Genomic DNA, 22,077 nt, shown 5'->3' on the forward strand with positions numbered 1-22,077 from the left:
ATGTTGGTCAGGCTGGTCTCAAACTCGTGACCGCAGGTGATCTGCCCACCTTGGCCTCCTGAAGTGCTGGGATTACAAGCGTGAGCCACTGTGCCCGGCCTGTAAACATTTTTATGTCTTGATACAAAAAAAGGGGGATGCTGAGTGTGCTATTTTATGAAACTAGCTGAATGTTCAGGCCGACGAAACATTCCATCTCCTAATGTATGACTTCCACATTATGGCAGCACTTAAAAATTTTAAACCATCTCTCAGCACCTGTGCGTTTGACACCCCCCACACACTATCTAATGCCAAGTCGCAAAGGTTCAGCTTTGTAAATGAAAGGACTGATTCAACTTTGTAAATCAAAGGACTGATGATTCCCAGTTATTTGCCTCTTGTTTCCAGCTGTGGTCTGTTTAGCAGGTCGAAGCAATGTTGTAATACACAGAAGCACCACAAGATGACACCCTTGGGAAAGTCTTGCTTTGCAGGTTGGTTTCCCAGCTCTGGTCTGTTCTAAACATAGCCTTACAAAATGCTTGTGGAAGAGGGAGGAGAATCTATTACCGGGGAGGAAAAACACCAATGACAAAACAGCCCTGGCACTTTCCTGAGTTTTGGGATACAGAGTCAAGTCTTGATTACTTTCTTCTGCTTCTTAATTATCAGCTTTTGTAGGCAGACACATGGATTTATGTAACACATAAGCATATCTTTCATACACATCTATTTTCTGCCGATGCTGATGCTCTATGCGATTCAGAAGCTGCTCATAACTTGGGAGAAGAGCCCTTTCTTCTTTTGTATTGTAAGCTTGCACATCCACTTTTTTTATTGCCTCTGTCCCCTACTTCACTGTCAGTAAGAATATTAGGTGTGCATGGAAACATCACAAAATGCCTTTATGGAAAGAGGAAAGTGAGGTTAGACCAGCTTTTTCTGCTATAAATATCAGGCCAACTGGAAAAAAGATCAAAGCGAAAGGTGAGGGCAGAGTGGGCTAGGATGGAAAGCGGGATTACCCACTGAAATGGACATGTCTGTTCAATCTTCTTGCTTCCTCCGAATTTTTCTTAAAAAAGCAATTTTAAAAACCCCATGTTCATGCTACATTAAGCCTCATGTTTCCATTTCTCATTTTACTGCCTGGGTAGCACTTGCTATCACTTGGTAAGCTTACTTAGAGAGGGAACAGTGTCGATTAGAATGGTTATCTGTGTTGAGTAAGAGCCCTCCATTGGTTTGTGGTCTTTGGCAGGCAGCTAGTAAAAATAATAAGCTCTGAACAGATGCCATGTTTCTTTGGGGAATGGTTTTGGCTAGTCTTCTTTTCATTTTTGTACCTGCAAGTGGAAAATCACTGCTTTAATGAGCTATGTTATCCAGTGGTAAAAATGTTTGAAATTACCCAATAGAGGAAAGCAGTCTTTTGAAAGATTTGTGAGAAGAGGTAATACAAAACCCCAACAAATTCCACTGGGAAATTCTTTTCTTACATTTTATTTCGAGGATAGTTCTGTTAGAAACCTGTATTTCTGAGCAAAGGGCTGTGAAACTGAATTCCAAACTAGTTACAACTGCGGGGAACAAGGCATATAGTCATTTAGAGAGCATCTTTCCTGGCCTGGCTCTGTGCTGGGCATTACTGGCAATGCAGAGATTAAAACGACACTGTTTCTCTCCTCTGGGAGCTTCCAGCCTAGTGGGAAAGACAAACATACAGAGACCCCATGTTATGCCTGGAATTATAGTTGAGTGCCAAGAGCAAAATAAAATCAAAGTACAGCTCTGCTTGGCTGGGCCTGGCTGCAGCAATTCAAAATCTACTAAAATGCAGACTGTTCGCAAAGTCAAATTATCTTTTGTCCTTGAAATCTAAGTAGCCGGCTGGATGTGGGTTATTTTTTTCCTTCTTTTTAATATTTTTCTGTTCTTTGTTGAATTTCTAAAATAAGCATTTTTAGTTTGTTGGGTTTTTTTTTTTGCCCTCTTTATAAAAGCAAGTTGAGTCTGAAGAGGAAAATGTACACTTTTTTTGGGTAATAGTCATAATAATGTTACAAAAGCAAACATTTCCTTAGTGGTTACTATGGTGCCAGGTACTGTTTAAGTGCTTTTATATATCAACTTATTTTAGTCCTCACAACCACGCTATGAGAGAGGTGCTGTTATTACATCATTTTATAGAGGAAGATATCGAGGCAAGGTAACTTGCCCAAGGTTACGCAAAGAGTTAAGGGTCTGAGCAGGCTGGCTCCAGAGTCCAAGCTTCCTAATTTACATTTGGAAGGAAGAGTTTTTTCCCCTAAATTAATTTCCCAGGTAACTGAAGCTTGTCGTCTGTCTTGGGATTGGGCTGGGAGAGAAACGATTTTTGAGAGCAGGATTGGGTTGGCAGGGAGATGCTGGGATTGGAAAGACAGACCCAAATATGGTTCAGGCACTCAGAGAAGCCTCCAAGTGTTGACCAAAGAGTTTCCAGTCGGTTGGCCTAGACTGGCCTAAAGGGCACGGGGAAATAGAGTCCTTCTCTAGAAAAGCAGCTCACCCTGTAAGGGAGCGTGGAAAAGTGGTTGTAGCGGTGGGAAGGCGGGCAGAGGATCCTGGAGAAAGAGATTAGGGGTTAGGGGTGAGGTTAGGGATAGGAGTTAGGGTTAGGGTTGGGGATTAAGGTTAGGCATTGGAGTTACTTGTTAGGGTTGGGTTTTGGGGGTTAGGGTTAGGGAGTAAGGATTGGAGTTATGTGATAGAATTTGGGGTTAGTGTTGGGGTGGAGTTTGGTGTTTGGGTTAGGGTTAAGGGTTTGAGCAACCATTAGGGCTAGGATTTAGGGTGAGTTTTAGGAGTTTAGATTTGTGGTTAGCATTAGGATTTCAAGTTTGGTGTAGGGTTAGAGGATAGGGATTAGGGTTAGGAGTTATGATTAATGTTTGGGTCAGGGCACGCAGTCAACGTACAGCTCTTTTGAGTGGCTGAAAGTGCTGGTTACTTGGCTAGGGTTTGGCAGAAGATATTAGAATCTGGGAGAGTGATTTTCAAGAGTAAAGCAAGAGTCAAACCTACAAGGAGCTCTGAGTTACAGCCCAAATCAGATCCCCCGAAGAGAAAGACAACAGGACCAAAGAAGACTCCTTATGACAGGAGCTGGGCTTGGGCTTGGGCTTGGGAGAGGAGCTATGACGAGGCAGTGCCTGGGCGCAAGGGAAAAGTTCAGGAATCATAACTGGGACACAGCCACAGTCACGTGACCTGCTACTATAGCCACCTTACAGGATGGGCCCTGGGAACTGAGGGCAGAGTTGAGCTGCAGGGTGAGGTCTAGTGTATGTTTATGTAATTTAATTTTTAATAATGACTGTGTTTAACAACTGGCTTGCAAAATTCCTGGTGATTTAACAATCAGCTCTTGCAAGTTGGTGCAAGTCTGTTATAGCACACCACTGGTCTGAACCCCATAGCCAATCCTTTCTATGCCTACCACAGCTGTGTGTCTACATCATTGAGGCTTCTAGTTACACATGAATACCCAGGAGGGAATTGGTTTATCAGGTGTTACCCACTGAAAAGGGAAACTTTAGAAGCATCCCAGTCACAACATTCGAATTATGGGCTTTGTAGAAACAGCTGTCCTACTGTTTAGTTAAAAAAAAAAAAAAAGCGAAAGAAATTCCCTTGGTATTGGTATGCATGTAGAGGCATGGTCCTTTTGGCTGTGTGAGGATGATGCTGTGGAAGAAGTGTTGCATCTCATCATGGTGAAAGATGCATGCTGAAACCCCCTTCAAGGTGCACACACACACACACACACACACACCCCATTAGATACTTATTGTCAGGTGCTGCTTATGCCTGTATGTCCTTATGTATCAGTCAGCTACTGTGACAATTATGATGTATAAAAACCACCCCAAAACACATTCATTATGTTAAAACAGCAATCATTTATTCTTGCTCATGCATCTGTGGATTGGCTTATCTAGGCTAGCCCCGACTGGGCTTGGTTCTAAGGACCAGGCTGGGCCTAGGTATACTCTAAGTGCCTCTCATCCTCTTTGCACTAGTAGGATGTGTAGGCCATGCTCTGCTCACAAAAATGGCACAGACGTAAGCGAACAAGCCCAACTGCAAAGTACATTTCAAGCCTCTGCCAACATCCCACTGGCCAAAAGATGTCACATGGCCAAGCCCAATATCATCAGTGAGATGGGGAAATACACTCTGCTTCTAGTGAGAGGAATTATAAAGCCACAAGACAAAGGGTATGATGTGGGGAAGGGCAAAGAATTGAGGACAACAATGCAATCTGCTATGCCACATGTTTACCAAACTGAATCACACAGGAATCAGCTTTTGACCCTGAACTCATGGTTTAAACTTCCGAACAAGTTCTGGACTATATAGGCAAAGAACAGACAGAATTGCTACTCTAGTATATAATACCACAGAAGACACAGCTTCTCCGATCTAGTATTTGGAGTAAACTTTTCCCAGGTCTTTTAGGCTGTACAATACCTGGGAATGTGTTCCTCACTTCTCCATCATTACTCAGTTATTCACTTGTCTGGCCATTTTTTTTCTGCCCATTTTCTCTGCCATGCTTAGACACACACCTGCCATCCGTCTTTCTCCATCCATTATGGCTGCCACCACCTCCATCCCAAAGGGTGAAGGGAGAAAGCTGGAACTTCTAGGTACTGCAGTGTCGTGGTATAGTGGGCACATACAGGCTAAGCAGGCAGCCTGATGTGGGTTTGAAATTCCTACTTTTCACTAACAAGCCATGTGAATTTGGGGAGGCTTCTCTGACATTCAGCTCCCCGACTCACAAAGTGGGGATAATTGCACATATTTCATAAGATGTTGTGTGGTTAAAATAATAGAGGTTATTCACAATTAGCATGATGCCTACCACACAGAAGGGACCTGATACATATTTTTGGTTGGAAGACAATATCACCAAATATAAGCCTATCTTGGATGGAATTTAGAATCTAGATCATAACCTTAAAACCTGTGGAGATGCATTAGACTGTAAGCTATTTTCTTGGGAAAATTTCCACTGTCTTCCAGGAAGGTATGAGGTATCAACCAGTGTCGAGATGACCTTCATAGAGAAGTAAGCTCAGCGCTTAGGAAAAAAAAAAAAAAGATGACTTTGAACTGCCCTGTGGAAAACTCAGAACTGGTTCCTCTGCACCTGGAGGCCATCCAAGGGTCATTCTATTCCTAACCTGGTTCTCAGACTTTGCATCATTTCTCCTCCCCATAGCTGGTTTTGTGATTCTGCCCACAACACACACACACACACACACACACACACACACACACACACACACACACCCCTCTTCTGCAGATGTCTACCTCTCAAGGCCCAGGCAAGGAATTCTGGGGGTGATGACCTTTAAAGCTTAATGTGAATCCTCATTGCCAAACCCAGAACGAACCCACCTTCCGCTGCCTTTAGGGGTAATTGTGCCTTATTAAAATATATTGACAGTTGATCTGAAGCCAAGGGAGTGTGCCTGTTGAAATAACCCTTGTCTCTCTACCTCACACACAATTCAACTCAATGAACACTTATAGGAAGTCGTCAAAGACAGAATTAAAGATCCAAAGAGAAACGTAGGGGTGAGAAAGATTGGAGTATTAAAAGGTCATTGGGCTTTTCAGAGTTGAATCCACTGGCTGGTGGTAAAAAGCTGTAGTGAAGAATATTCTCCAAGTCCTTCCACCTTGACATTTCTAACTGACCCTACCTCCATCCCACTCATCCATTTAAAAAATATAGAAGGGTTGTAATTTTGTACCTGGTAAGTTTTTCTCCTTCTATTCCTCCTTCAGCAAATTTATGATATACAGAGTTTGAAGGTTGCTGGCAGGGGGATGGGAAAATTTGTATAAGAAGGCCAAGGGCCTTCTGGAAGGAAAGGCACTGTCAGCACCAAGCCTTCTCACTGAGATCCAGTATGAAATCTGTTGATGTGGACCTGGACGACAGAAGCAAACACAGGGGTTAGAAAATGGCACCAAGGACCCTGCAATGCAGTTGCTATGGGGTTGGGGGAGATTGGAGCAGTGGTCTGGCTGCAGTTTGAATCAGAACTGGTATTCCTAGGTCTGGAGTGTAGGGCACCAATGAACTTGTCCCAGTGCAGTCCTCCTGGGGACAGGCTTAGCCTGGCCATGTAGATGGGTCCAAAGAGTCCTAGCCACTGGATTTGTTGTTTCGCACATCACATGGCTTCTTAGTCTACATCCCTTCTTCTTTTTCTTTTCTCTCTCTCCCTTTTTGTTTTTTTTGAGATGGAGTCTCGTTCTGTCATCTAGGCTGGAGTGCAGTGGCGCCACCTCGGCTCACTGCAACCTCTGCCCCCCAGGTTCAAACGATTCTCGTGCCTCAGCCTCCCAAGTAGCTGGGATTATAGGCGTCTGCCACCAAGCCTGGCTAATTTCTTGTATTTTTAATAGAGGCGGGGTTTCACCATGTTGGCCAGGTTGATCTCAAACTTCTGACCTCAGGTGATCCACCCACCTCGGCCTCCCAAAGTGCTGAGATTACAGGCGTGAGTCACCACACCTGGCTACATCCTTTCTTTGGCAGCTATAGGTGGGGACAAGTGGTCCCATCAGCTGCAATGTTCCCCTGGCCTGGTGGTCTGCAGCCAGCTGGTGATGATTGTGGTGTTATCCAATGTCAAGAGGGTGCTATGAGTTCTGATTCTCACAAAGAGAAGTGGGAATTTTCAGGCTAGGATGCTAAAAATCCCAAGGGGCTCTCAGCACGTAAGAGGACATCGAGAGAGGGAATAAATGGATTTCTACTAGTCTGGGCAGGTAAGGGCCTAAGCATTGCATTCTGGACAACACTGGGGAGCAGCCTTCACTTGAACTGGAAATCAAAGTCTGACATCCCAGTTGTATAGTAATATGGGACAAGAAAAAAAATCAATATGGAAAACGTTGATATGCTCTCAAATGCTAATGGAGTACATGCTTATGGCAGAGGTCTCTGGATTTGACATGCACCTTCATGTTATATTTTTTGAAGTACAGAGATTTTTGGTTTTTTTTTCTTATTGTAGTAAGAAACACATAACACAAAACTTACCATCTTAATTTTTTTTAATTCTTTTATTTTATTTTAAGTTCTGGGATACATGTACAGGAGGTACAGGTTTGTTACATAGGTAAATGTGTGCCATGGTGATTTGCTGCACCTATCAACCCATCACGTAGGTATTAAGCCCAGCATACATTAGCTATTTTACCTGATACTCTCCCTCTCCCTGTCCCCTCCCCATAGACCCGAGTGTGTGATGTTCCCCTCCCTGTGTCCATGTATTCTCATTGTTCAGCTCCCACTTATAAGTAAGAACATGCGATGTTTGGTTTTCTGTTCCTGCATTTGTTTGCTGAGGATAATGGTTTCCAGCTCTATCCATATCCCTGCCAAGGACATGATCTCGTTCCTTTTTATGGCTGCATAGTATTCCATGGTGTATATGTGCCACATTTTCTTCATCCAGTCTATCATTGATGGGCATTTAGTTTGAGTCCATGTCTTTGCTATTGTGAATAGTGCTGCAGTGAACATACATGTGCATGTATCTTTATAATAGAATGATTTATATTCCTTTGGCTATATACCCAGTAATGGAATTGCTGGGTCAGATGGTATTTCTGGTTCTAGGTCTTTGAGGAATTGCCACACTGTCTTTCACAATGGTTGAACTAATTTATATTCCCACCAGCAGTGTAAAAACGTTCCTATTTCTCCACAGCCTTGCCAGAATCTGTTGTTTCTTGACTTTTTAATAAGTGCCATTCTGACTGGCATGAGATACCATCTTAATTTTTAAGTGTACAGTTTAGCAGTATTGAATATATTCACATTGTTGTGAAACAGATCTCTAGAACTTTCTAATCTTGCAAAACTGAAACACTATACAAATTAGACAATTCTCCTCTCCCACTTCCTCCCAGTGCCTGGCAACCATCATTCTACTTTGTTTCTATGAATTTGACTACTTGTAGATACTCCGTGTAAATAAAATCATACATTATTTGTCTTTTTGTGACGGACTTATTTCACTATCTTCAAGGCTCATCTATGTCGTACCATTTGACAGGATGTCCTTTCTTTTTAAGGCAGAATAATATCTATTGTATGTAGATACCACATTCATCCATCGATGGACAGTTAGGCTGTTTCCACCTCTTGGCTATTGTGAAAAGTGTTTCTTTGAACAAGGATGTGCAAACATCTCTTTGAGACCCAGCTTTCTATTCTTTTGGGTATATACCTAGAAGTGGGATTGGTGGGTCATATGGTAGTTCTATTTTTAAGTTTTTGAGGAACTGCCATACTGTTTGCCATAGTGGTCATACCATTTTGCAATCCTATCAACAGTGCACAAGGATTCCTATTTCTCCATATTCTCACCAACACTTATTTTCTGTTTTTGTTTTTTAATAGTGGCCATCCTAATGGGTAAGAGGTGATATCTCATTGTGGTTTTGATTTGCATTTCTCTGATGATTCATGATGTTGAGCATCTTTTCATATAGCTTGTTGGCCATTTGTATATCATCTTTGGAGAAATGTCTATTCGAGTCTTTTGTGCACTTTTTAGTCAGGTTATTTGATTTTTTGTTGTTGTCGAGTTGTAGTTCTGTATGTGTTCTGGATATTAACCCTTATTAGATATATGATTTGAAGTACTTTCTCTCATTTCATGGATTGCTTTTTCATTCTGTTGATCATTTCCCTTTATGTGCAGAAGTTATGTTTGATGTAGTCCCATTTGTCTATTTTTCTTTTGCTGTCTGTGCTTTTAGTGTCATATCCAAGAAATCTTTGCCAAATTCAATGTCACGGAGATTTTCCTCTGTTTTCTTGTAGGAATTTTATAGTTTTTGGTGTTAAGTTTGGGTCTTTAATCTATTTTTAGTTAATTTTTGTATGGTGTAACATAAATGTTCAGCTTCGTTCTTCTGTATGTGGATATTCAGTTTTTCCAACCCTATTTGTTAAGAGACTGCCATTTCTTAATTGAGTGGTTTGGCACTCTTGCCAAAGATCATTTGACCATATATGATTGCATTTATTACTGGGCTCTTTATTCTATTCCATTGGTCTATAGGTCTGTCTTTATGTTAGTACCACACTGTTTTGATTAGTGTAGCTTTGTAATGTTCTGAAATTAGGAAGTATGAGTCATCCATATTTGTTCTTTTTCAAAATTGTTTTGGCTATTCAGAGTTCTTTGAGCTTCCATGTGAATTTTAGGATTTTGTTTTCTATTTCTGCAAAAAAATTATTGGGATTTTGATTTTGATAGGGTTTGCATTGAATCTGTAGATCACTTTGTGTAGTATTGGCATCTTAACAATATTAAGTTTTCCAATACGTGAACATGGGATGTCTTTCCATTTATTCATGTCTTCTTTAATTTCTTTCATCAATGTTTTGTAGTTTTCAGTGTATATGTCTTTCCTTGGTTGCGTTTATTCCCAAATATTTTATTGTTTTGGTGTTATTGTAAATAGAATTGTTTTTTAAATTTCCCTTTCAGATTGTTCATTGTTAGTATGAGAAACACAACCAATTTTTGTGAGTTGATTTTGTATCCTGCAAATTTGCTGAATTCATTATTTCTAACAGGCTTTTTGTGTGTAGAATCATTGGAGTTTTGGAGTACAGAATTTTTTTAAAGGTAATCTTTTTTTTTTTTTTTTTTTTTTTTTTTTTTTTTTTTTTTTTGAGATGGAGTCTCGCTCTCTCACCAGGCTGGAGTGCAGTGGTGTGATCTTGGCTCACTGCAACCTCTGCCTCTCAGGTTCAAGCGATTCTCCTGCCTCACCCTCCCGGGTAGCTGGGACCACAGGCATGTGCCACCACGCCCAGCTAATTTTTGTAGTTTTAGTAGAGACAGCGTTTCATCATGTTGGCCAGGATGGTCTCAATCTCCTGACCTCATGATCCGCCCACCTTGGCCTCCCAAAGTGCTGGGATTACAGGCGTGAGCCACCGTACCCAGCCTTTAAAGGCTATCTTAATGTAAGAATAAAATATTAATGTATGACTGGAATTATGAGTCTCTAGATAGTTCTTGTAAAGGGAAGTTGAAACTTCACTAGAGAGAAAGCTTTTTGCAAATTCCAGTAACCCTGAAATTCATGGCACCATCTATTTTCCCCTTTCAGATTAAAAAAAAAAAGAGTGGATTAATTGTATAACAGTTACCATTGTCCGTTATATAATGGAGGGAAGTGGGCTGACTTTGTTAGTTAAGTCTGTTATCATATTCATGCATGTGACATTTTTGTTTTCTTTTTCTTTTTTTTTTTTTTTTTGAGACGGAGTCTCGCTCTGTAGCCCAGGCTGGAGTGCAGTGGCCGGATCTCAGCTCACTGCAAGCTCCGCCTCCCGGGTTCACGCCATTCTCCGGCCTCAGCCTCCCGAGTAGCTGGGACTACAGGCGCCCGCCACCTCGCCCGGCTAGTTTTTTGTATTTCTTAGTAGAGACGGGGTTTCACCGTGTTATCCAGGATGGTCTCGATCTCCTGACCTCGTGATCCACCCGTCTCGGCCTCCCAAAGTGCTGGGATTACAGGCTTGAGCCACCGCGCCCGGCCGACATTTTTGTTTTCAATGACATTTCTATTCCCTTACCCTTCTAGGGAGATTTCTGATAACCATAAATAGTTTTCACCATGCCGGTGAAGGATATAAAACACTGCCTCTGTTTTATATCCTCCCCAGGGCTTCTGGAGATTTCTGATTACAGTAAGTGGATCATACATGGTGTTTCAGTATCATAATTACAAGAGTAAGGGATGGTGGTACTAGTAAAGGAAAAGGTACAACTTTGAGGATCCTCTTACAGGTCAGCATTTGCTAATGAGGCTGTTAGACCATGGAAGAAACATCCAAAATATCATTGCAAAGTAGGAATTTCTGTTTCAACAGATTCCTTGCCTATGAACATTCTTCTGCTTGGTGATTGCTGACATTAGTGGAGGTAAATGCCCATGTAGAAGAATCAAAAGCATTCTTATTTTGCTACAGTTTGAAAGAGGTACTTTTACTTTGGAAAAAAATCTGAGATACTGATTCTCAACCATTTGGGAATTGTGGCAACATTACTGGGTTAATTTAATTTTGTTTTTTGAGAAAGGATCTTGCTCTGTTGCTCAGGCTGGAGTGCAGTGGCACAATCACCGCTCACTGCAGCCTCAAACTCCTGAGCTCAAGCAATCCTCCCACCTCAGCCTCCTCAGTAGCTGGGACTACAGGTGCACACCCCCATGACTGCCTAATTTTTCGAATTTTTTTTTAGAGACGGGGTCTCACTATATTGGCCAGGCTGGTCTGCAACTCTTGACTTCAAGTGATCCTCCTGCCTCACCTCCTAAGTAGTTGGGATTACAGGCATGAGCCATCACACCTGGCTTGGGTTAATCTTAAACATATGCTCTTCTGAATCCAGCTGAGTTCTTAGTTGCCAACATTAGAATCCACTCCCACTAGTTTAAGGAGTTTATTAAAAATACTAGGTAGCTTTCAGAGCCTCAGGAGGGCCAGAGAGCCAGGCTTAGAAGCTACACAGCCAGGCACAGCACAGTTAGAGAAATAGGCAAAGCTCCTAACTACTTCATGTTCAGGTCCAGAGGAACTTCCATGCTTCAGTACTTATGGCTCTAGATACACTACCCAGCTCTGAGTCCCTGGCACTCAGCGCCATTTATCAACTTTATTTATTTATTTATTTATTTATTTAAGACAGAATCTCACTCTGTCGCCCAGGCTGGAGTGTAGTGGTGCGATCTGGGCTCACTGCAATCTCCGCGTTCTGTCCGGGTTCAAGTGATTCTCCTGCCTCAGCCTCCCGAGTAGATGGGACTACAGGCATATACCATCGTGCCCAGCTGATTTTTGTATTTTTAGTAGAGATGGGGTTTCACCATGTTGGCCAGGCTGGTCTTAACCTCCTGACCTCAAGTGATCAACTCACCTGGGCCTCCCAAAGTCCTGGGATTACAGGCGTGAGCCACTGCACCCAGCCTACTATTTATCAATATTAAAAAAATAAATTTGTATTTGAAACTTTACAATAGTTTTTGATATATAATGAGCTAAGAAATGTCCTTATAATTGAGTCAGTTTGAATCAGGGCTTTCTGCTACTTACAGCCAAAATTATCCTAACTGGCGGGCATTCTGGCTCCTATCAGTCTCCCTGGCAGGAGCCAGAGTTGAACCCCACCCTAAAAACTCCCTCATGGAAGTTTTGCGGGCAAAGAGGGGTAACAAGGAGCTCTCCAGAGGGACTGTGCCTGAGAGCTGATGAGATTCATCTTATAGATTAGTGCCAGACATCCCTAACTGGTTTGAGTTTGGAGCTGGTTTTGATCACTCCCAGACAGAGGCTGCCCTGATGGGCTACTCTCTGAGGAAAATAGACTCAAGACTGGAACCCAAGCTGCCCAAGGAAAGAGTAAAGGATTACAAATCACCTTGAGCCAATCCAAAGACAAATTAGGAGGATCCCTTCCAGAGAGGACACAGCTACACAACCTATTCATTTTCTCTCTATTTCTTCAGGTAGTCACAGAAACAATCACTTACATAATTCAAAACATAAGTACCACGTTCATCTGTTCATCTTACTATGGAAACATGAAATCTAACACCACTTCCCACTTTGGAAAGAGAAAAAGAATTATACTCCAAACTTCAGACTTCCAAATCAGATATCCGTGCCCTATAGTGTGTCCGTGGAAATTGACTTTGGGTTAAGAGTAGTCTGGTTATCCATCCGTGATGTTTGCGGAGGTTTCACAAATGGATATGCATCCCTTATCAAGGACTTGCTGGCCAGTCAAATAATAGACCTTTGCAGGGGAGTCTCTGGTACCTGGCAACAAACTACTCCAATAAGTGATGACATTTTCTGCTGACATTTGACCAAACAGCCCTTGTTTCCACTGGGATCAGAGATGATTGCCTTTCATTTGCTTCCCCAAAGTACAGGGAATGAATTAAATTTGAGTGGTGGTCATTGAGATGCACTGTGTAGATATCCCTCCAAGAATGAACTTCTCATTCAGCTGTAAAGAGCGCAGTTAGCTGTTAGCCCCTTCAGCCAACAACTGGGCATGGTGCGTGGTGCTGGTGGGGGGCACTAGGGCACGGATATTTCTGCCCAACACAAAACTCCTCTCATGGGTTGGCCAAGACTTTGCCAGAGCTACATGGTGCTCCAAAGCTTTCTGTGCCCACTTATGCTTTCCATGCTTTGCATGCACGTTCATTTTGCAGATGTCAGAGCTGCATCAGGGTCTGAAGATTTTTCCTGCCCAGTCTGGCTTCTTTCCCTTTTATTTTTCACTCTCCCCGCTCCCCAAATCAATCGCTCACACTCCTAACTCTGACTCATCCTCTGTTTTCTCAAGATCCTCACTGACATAATTAATATTATCCATTTTCTGCTCATTTCCAGAAAAAAGATGAAATTGTTTTTTCCCTTCCCCTCACATCATGATAGAAAACTAGATTTTTGGTTTTTTTTGTTTTTTAGATGAAGTCTCACTGTGATGCCCAGGCTGGAGTGCAATGGTGTGATCTCGGCTCACTGCAACCTCCGCCTCCCAGGTTCAAGTGATTCTCCTGCCTCAGCTTCCTGAGTAGCTGGGATTACAGGCGCCCGCCACCATGCCTGGCTGATTTTTGTATTTTTAGTAGAGATGGGGTTTCACCATATTGTCCAGGCTGGTCTCGAAATCCTGACCTGAAGTGATCTGCCCACCTCGGCCTCCCAAAGTGCTGGCGTTACAGGCATGAGCCACCACACCCGGCTGGAAAACTAAATTTTTTTATTCCTTAAAGCCTCACTATTCCTTTATGTTACTTCTTTTCTCTGTATCTCAAGTTCTATAAAGTGGTGCCCAAATGCCCACCTTGGGTTTTGCTGTGAAATATTATGTGATACTGCTTTGACAAGGTCCAACACAAAAACGAGTTGTTGCTCAGGAAGCAGGTGTGTTCAGTCAGTTAAGATGGCCCAGCTGGGCCATTGTCCACCCTTAGAGTCACAGAATTTTACAGAGAGATCTGAGCATCTTTCTTAGTAGTTTTTATTAGGTAGGTGCAAAAGTCACTGCGGTTTTTGCCATCGAAAGTAATACTTTCTATGGGTCTCAGAGCCCATAATGAAAGCCACTGACCCTCTTCAGTCAAGCTTCAGTACAGTCACCTTCAGAGCATCATCCATGGACCCTAGGTGAGCACTCTGCATTTTGAAGAAAAGAAACAGAGACGTAAAAAGATGAGATGACCTCGCTGGGCATGGTGGCTCACACCTGTAATCCCAGCACGTTGGGAGGTCAAGGCAGGCGGATCACCTGAGGTTAGGAGTTCGAGACCAGCTTGACCCACATGGAGAAACCCTGTCTCTACTAAAAATACGAAATTAGCTCAGTGTGGTGGTACATGCCTGTAATCCCAGCTACTCAGGAGGCTGAGGCAGCCAGAGGTTGTGGTGAGCCGAGATCGTGCCATTGTACTCCAGCATGGGCAACAAGAGCAAAACTCCATCTCAAAAAAAAAAAAAAAAAAAAAAAGAAGAGAGAGATGACTTGTGTGAGGTCTTCCCTGTGTAAAGGGGTGGGACGGGGAGGCAGTGAGTCTGCTCCGGTCTGTCCAGCAGGGTTAAATTTAAATGAACTTGCACAACTCTGGGACTTTGGGCACAACCTCTCTGGCTTCAGTAGCCTCGCCTCTAAAATCTCTGAGGATTTGAGCTTGACCATAATAATATTAAACTACACTTTTCTGAGTGTTAAGTGCTTCATGTGCATGATCTCACAACCACAGTATGAAGCAGATACTTTCACTAGTTTTATTTTATTGATGAGGAAACTGAGCCTAATGGGGTTCAGAAACTTGCCAAAGCAGGTAAAAATCAGAGCTTCCATTTGAGAGGAGCTCTAGGTAATTCCAGGGCACTTGCTCTTAAACCCTGCCTCTCCATCTTTACAGAAAATTCCAGCTTTAATACTTTATCATTCTGCAATTCAACCTTGATACTTTAGTGGAAATTGAGTGCCCTGTTTGTTCCTGTAAGACCTATAATTGCCCACTGAACTGCACTCTTTCTGGTCTTGGCCCAGTGTGGTGTAATGGCACTTGTCCCCATTTAACAAGGAAGAGTGTGAAGATTAACGAGGTGATGATTGGTAAGTGTTTTAAATCTGTTTAACAAAAGCTTGGTCTTGTGGGCTTCCATATGGGAAAAGAATGATTTTTAGTAGGAGTGAGAAACTGATGAGCACTCAGTAGCAAGAAGCATTTTGTTTTTAGATGTCAGTCTCCTAAACCAAGAGCTATCATTTTGTTTAATGATTTCCAACCTGAATAAGTAGTATAACAAGTGAGCCTCAAAATCAGTCAACCAAAAGGCAAACATTTTTGTAACCAGGAGAGAGGGGAGCTTTACAACCTTTAAGCAATATAATCGAAGAGCACTCCCTGCTATTTTACCAACCGCCAGCATAAAATATGTGGGTTTTAATCGTTATATGCATGATAGTTCAAACAGCCAGCTGATCAATCCAGTTTATTCCCAGGAAAAAAAAATAAGCTTAGAACCATGTGATGTGTTTATTTTATTTATATGTTTCCAAATCAACTGCAAGGGATTAAGAATTCAAACACTGTAAACATCGCAGTCAAGTAACACCCTCTTCTAAAAATGATGTGCTAAGCCCACTGGAAGATACAAACAGGGCCTGTGGAAAAGAAGTCAAGTGCAGGGGTTTGGCCTCCAGCAGTTCTCATGCTCAGAGGAGCCAACAACACACTCCTTGGGCTAGACCCTGGTCTATTGACACCAACCCCGTTCCTCCCTGGAGCATCCATTGCTTAGACGTTTTGACACTCCCCATTCCCCCATCTCCACCGGGTCTCTCCTGCTTTCTCTCTCAGGGCACCTTGAACTTTCCCACAGAACATAAATAAAGTGCACATTACCCAGATAGATTTTGGTGTTAGAAATCTGTGCTGCAGGAGTCCGCATGGCTTTTTGAAATGATCTGAGAAAGTTCCAAACACGTTCCCAGTGGCATTTCTTATCAACTCTGCACTTTATGGCATCAGGAAAACCTTTAGCATGACCGGGAAGTTTGTAAAGTCTGTCTTCCCAAGACCATAGGTATAGGATGTCATGGCAAAAAAAGTGGGATTTTCAGTCAGACAGGTCTCAGCTCAAATCCTAGTCCCATTATTTATTATTTATTTACTGGTCATGTGGTTTTAGGCTATTGCAGTGGCCATGAAAGTGGGCCACTCAGACTTCCTGCTTTGGAAGCACAATTGACTGATGGTCTAGCTCTTGCCTCTCCAGACCCTGACCATCCAGATCATTGCATTTGAACCCAGGCCGTGCTCCCTGGCCAATGACTAAGCACAGTCACTTGCACAGGCTATTTCTGGGAGATATGGGATTCTTCCAACAGGCCACTTTGGCTCAAGACCTGGCTGAGACTTTCCTAGGGCTGACTGCGACCCCAGACACTTCCTTCATTTCTGCTTCCTTCCTTCTCTCCTCCACAGGGATCAGACTGGCGTCTGACATCAGATGATATCACCATCTGAAAATCCTCCTTCTTCATTCCCCTGCTCTTTCTCCTTGAGCTTCACAGACGTTTCCCCCACCGACATCTCTCACACACCTAATCCCGTCTTGGCCTCTGCTTCCCAGAGGACCTGATGAATTAACACAGCTACTCACCTAACCTTTCTATGACTCAGTTTCCTAATCTGTTATACAGAGAGACTATAACCTACCTTGTCTTGTGATTATGTGACCTAAATACAGATGGAGGAGAGTGGCATCATCATTCCATATACTACCTGCTAGTTGAGATTATTTTGTTATTCTTCGGATCAAAAAGAAATACAACAGAAGTTATCTTTTCCTACCCTGCTCCAGTGAGACATCTTGACCCCCTCCTTGAGTTATGCACCCACTACTTTGAAGGCCACTAGTTTGCTTGCATTCAGTCCCCATATCTCCACCTATCCTTCAAGAGCCTCTCTGCCCTGCACCCACCTCCTTGTACCTGCCCAATCTCTCCAAGGCACTCTGCTGCAGTCAGCCCAGCCTCTTACCTCCCCTAGCCCCTTGTTCCTGGTCCTAATGTGTGTCCTCCTGCCTCCTGTCATCCACGTTTTGTTCGTCCTTCCTTCCCCAAGGGCCTTCTCCAAACCTTTTCAGCCTAGAATGATCTCACTCTGCTCCAAATGCCTGGAACACATCTAGCCCTCACCAAGCTTAAAAATCAAAAACAAAGAAACCTCAACACCTACTTATTTGTCTCTACAGCTGAGCTGTAAAAGCTGCCCACAGGCCAAAGCTACTTGAGTACACAGAAGACAGAGAGCTAATTGGAGATGACATGGTTTTTATTAGGTGGCACCAGGTTCTACATCCCAAGACCAGCCCACGGGCCTGAGGAGCCTCCTGGATTCTTAGCACAGACAGTGCTCTTTGACTCTCTCAGCATCTGTCTTCTCCTGTTGACTGGCTGGGGAGTGAAAACCTTAATTAGTCTATTGCACAGAGGCAGTAAAGAAGGAAGCCATGGGGAATCGCTCTAACTTCTAGCTGAGGGGACAAAACTGTGCCACGCTTAGGGTGAGTTAACTCACATTTTGCATGTATTACAGTTTCTGTTCTGACTTCCCAGGCTGAGTAAACACATTCATAATAACACACTTTTTAAAAAAAAGAATCCCAATTAATTTTTAAAAATTAGGCCTCCCAAAGTATGAAATTAACCCACTTTTTAACAGCTTTATTAAGATATATTTCACATACCACATAACTTACCTATTTAAAGTGTACAGTGATTTTTAGTATATTCACAGAGCTATCAACCTAATCCTGTGATGGTCAGTTTGAGGTGTCAACATGGGCTACAGTCCCCAGTTATTCAACTAAACACGAATTCCAGTGCTTCTGTAATGGTATTTTGTAGATGTGATTAAAGTCCATAATCAGTTGACTTGTAGTTAATGGAGATTATTTGAGTAATCTGGGCAGGCCTGACTCAATCAGGTGAAAGGTCTTAAAAGCAGAGCTGAGGTTTCCTAGAAGAAGAACTTCTGCCTGCAGACTGCAGCTTCAGCTCTTGCTAGAGAATTCCTCCCTGCCCTTTCTGACAGGCTGCCCCATGAATTTCAAACTTGCCTCACCAGCCTCCACAACTGTATAAGACCACTCCTTGCAACAAATCCCTATATATTTCCTATTGGTTATATTTCTGTGCTTGAACCCTGACTGATACAAACTCACTTTAAAAATATTGTAAAAACAAAGCTCCATTTTCTATAGAAGTCTGTTTTTCTTTCTTAGGATCTCTTGCAATCTTCTCTCCCTTTTCGCTATGTGTTCTTAGAGGAATTTCTACTTCCCTTCTTCTTCCAGAGACTTAAGTCCTGGATTCCATCTTGATTATAGATAGGTGCAATAAAAAAATTTCACTACCACCAGAACAATTTGTTGGGAGTTTATTTGTAATTTTTCCTATTATAATTTTCACTAGAATGTAAATAACACAAGGGTTAGGATCTTAGTTTTTTTTCTGCTTACTGAGATATACCCAGGGCCCAGAGCTATGCTTGACATGTAGTAGATATTTGCTACAGTTTGAATGTTTGTCCCCTCCCAAACCCATGTTAAAATTTAATTACCATTATGACAGTGTTAAGAAGTGGGGCCTTCAAGAGGTGATTAGGCCATGAGGGCTCTGCCCTCATTAGTGGATTAATGCCGTTATCTCGAAAGTGGGTTTGTTATTGTGGGAGTGAGTTCCTTATAAAAGGATAAGTTCAACCCCCTTTTCTCTCCCTCTCACTTTCTGCCATGGGATGACGCAGCAAGAAGGCCATTGCAACATGCTAGTTCCTTGATCTTGGACTTTCCAACCTCCAGAACTGTGAGAAATACATTTCTTTTCATTATAAATTACCCAGTCTATGGTATTCTGTTATAGCAGCACAAAACAGACGAAGACAGAATATTGGTAAAGAGAAGTGAGGTGTTGCTATAACAAGTACCTGAAATTGTGAAAGCAGCTTTGGAACTAGGTAATGGGTAGAGGCTGAAAGAATCTAGAGGAGCCTGGTGTGATGGCACGCCGTCTGTGGCCCCTGCTACTTGGGAGACTGAGTGGGGAGGATCGCTTGAGCACAGGAGTTCAAGGCTACGATGCACAATAATCACACCTGTGAATAGCCACTGCACTCCAGCCTAGGCAGCATAGTAAGACCCCACTAACAAATTTAAATAAATAGATAAATAAAAAGAATTTGGAGGAGCAGGCTAGAAAATGCCTGTATTGCTGTGAATGGAATGTTAAGGGCAATTCTAATGAGGGCTTAGAAGAAGACAAGAGCTGTAGGGAAAGTCTGAAATTTCTTTTCTTGTTTTTTTTTTTTTTTTTTTTTTTTTTTTTAAGCTTCAGAATTATGCTCCAAATATGAAATTTCTTAAGAGATTACTTAAATGGTTGTGATTAGAATGTTAGTGGAAATATGGATGTAAGGCCATTCTGATGAGGTCTCAGATGGTAAGGAGGAACAAGATACTGGAAACTAGACAGTGTTATAAAATGCCAAATAACGTGGAAAAATTGTGTCAACACCTAAGGGCTTTGTGGAAGGCAGAATTTAAGAAGAATGAGCTAAGGTATCTGGCAGAAGAAATTTCTAAGCAAAATATTGAAGGAACTGCACGTCTTTTTTAAACTGCGTTTAGTACAATGAGAGAAGAGGGAAATAATTTAAAGATGGAATTTATAATTAAAAGGAAAGCAGAACATTTGGAAGATTTGCAGCCTGGACATATAAAGAACAAAGAGTGTGCAAGAGTACAGCCAAGCAACCCTCTGATTAGGGATTAGCATGGATCCAAGGAAGCTAGGTGCTATTCATCAAGACATAGGTGAAAACCTGAATCCATTTTGGAGATTTTTGGGGCTGCCCCTCCCATCACAGGCCCAGGGTTCTAGGAGGGCAGAGTGGCCCCTGCATTCCAGTGTAGTGCTATGTAGCCATCCCAGCTGTGGCTCAAGTGGCCTCAGGTTTAGCTCATGCTGCCACTCCAGAAGGAGAAAGCAATAAGCTTTAGTGGCATTCACATGGTGCTAATTCTGAGGTGCGCAGAGTTTCAGAGCCATTGAGGCATGGCTACCTCCATCTAGATTTCAAAGGATGTATCAGACAGCCTGGGGGCCCAGCCAGAGACTTATAATAGGGGCAGAGCCATGGCAGGGAACCCCCTCTAGGACAATGTCTAGTGGAGCTGCAGGGTCAGAGCCACCGCAGAGTTCCCACTAGACCTAGTGAAACCCCTGAGATCCCACAACTGTAGAGCCACCAACATGCAACAGCAACCATCCTGGAAGAACGGCAGGCATGAGACTCCAACCCATGAGAGCTGCTGCTTGGGAGGAGCTCAGCAAAGCCATATGGGCAAAGCTGCCTGAGGCCTTGGGGGCCCAACCCCAATCCCAGTGTGTCTAGAAGGCAGCAGATGGAGTCAAAGATTATTCTGGAGTGTTAAGATTTAACGGGCCAGGTGCAGTGGCTCATGCCTATAATCCCAACATTTTGGGAGAGACTGAGGCGGGAGGATTGCTTGAGGCCAGGAGTTCCAGACCAGCCTGGGCAACATAGCAAGACTCCACCTCTACAATATAAAAAGATTAGCCAGGTGAGGTGGTCCATGCCTGGTAGTCCTAGCTGCTTGAGAGGCTGAGGTGGGAGGATTGCTTGAGCCTAAGAGGTCAAGCTGCAGTGAGCTATGATTGCACCGCTGCCCTTCAGCTTGGGTGACAGAGCAAGACTGATTTTTTTTTTTTTTTTTTTTTTGAGACGGAGTTTCGCTCTTGTCGCCCAGGCGAGTGTGCAATGGCACGATGATCTCGGCTCACTGCAACCTCCACCTCCTGGGTTCAAGTGATTCTCCTGCCTTAGCCTCCCGAGTAGCTGGGATTACAGGTGCCCACCACCACGCCTGGCTAATTTTTGTATTTTTAGTAGAGACGGGGTTTCACCATGTTGGCCAAGCTGGTCTCAAACTCCTGACCTCAAGTGATCCGCCTGCCTCGGCCTCCCAAAGTGCTGGGATTACAGGAGTGAGCCACCAAAGACTGACTCTTTAAAAAATGATTTAATGTTGTTCATCCTGTTGGCTTTTGAACTTTTGTCCTGTTACCCTTTTCTTTTTGTCTATTTCTTTTCTCTCTTTTGGAATGAGAATGTCTATCCTATGCCTGTATCACCATAGTACTTTGGAAGTAGATAACTTATTTTGATTTCATAGGCTCAGAGCTGGAGGGAAATTTGCCTCAGGATGCATTGTGCCTTGAATCAGTTTGAATGTTTGTCTCCTCTCAAATTCATGTTGAAATTTACTTGCTATTGTAACAGTATTAAGAAGTGAGACTAAGAGGTGATTAGGCCATGACAGCTCCATCCTCATGAATGGATTAATGCTATTATCTGGGGAGTAGGTTTGTTATTTGAGGAGTGGGTTCCTTATAAAAGGACAAGTTTGGCTCCCTTTCTTCTCTTTTGCCCTCTTGTCTTCTGCTATGGGATGATGCAGCAAAAAGTCCCTCACCAGATGCCAGATCCTCAACCTTGGCCTTCCCAGACTCAAGAACTGTGAGAAACAAAATTCTGTTTATTATAAATTATCCAGTCTATGGTATTTTACTATAGCAGCAAAAAATGGACTAAGACAATATTAAATATTTGTTGAATGAATGAATACCTGCAGTAGCGTTGTAAACTAAAAGGAGGAGAGAGTCTCCTTTTACTTCCCCCATAAAAGCCTAACAGTGCTAGGAGCACAGAAGGTGCTTGTGGTAGATCATAGAAAATGGCCACAAATTCTTCCCTTGTCACAGGAGCTGGGGTCTACTTCTCCATCGCTTAAATTTGAGCTTGGCTATGTGAATTGCTTTGGTCAATAGGACATGAGCAAATGTGATACCAGAAGAAGCTTAAAAAGTGCTTGGA

The sequence above is a fragment of the Macaca mulatta genome, chromosome X (genome assembly GCF_049350105.2).
Source record: "Macaca mulatta isolate MMU2019108-1 chromosome X, T2T-MMU8v2.0, whole genome shotgun sequence".
In the NCBI taxonomy this organism is placed as follows: Eukaryota; Metazoa; Chordata; class Mammalia; order Primates; family Cercopithecidae; genus Macaca; species Macaca mulatta.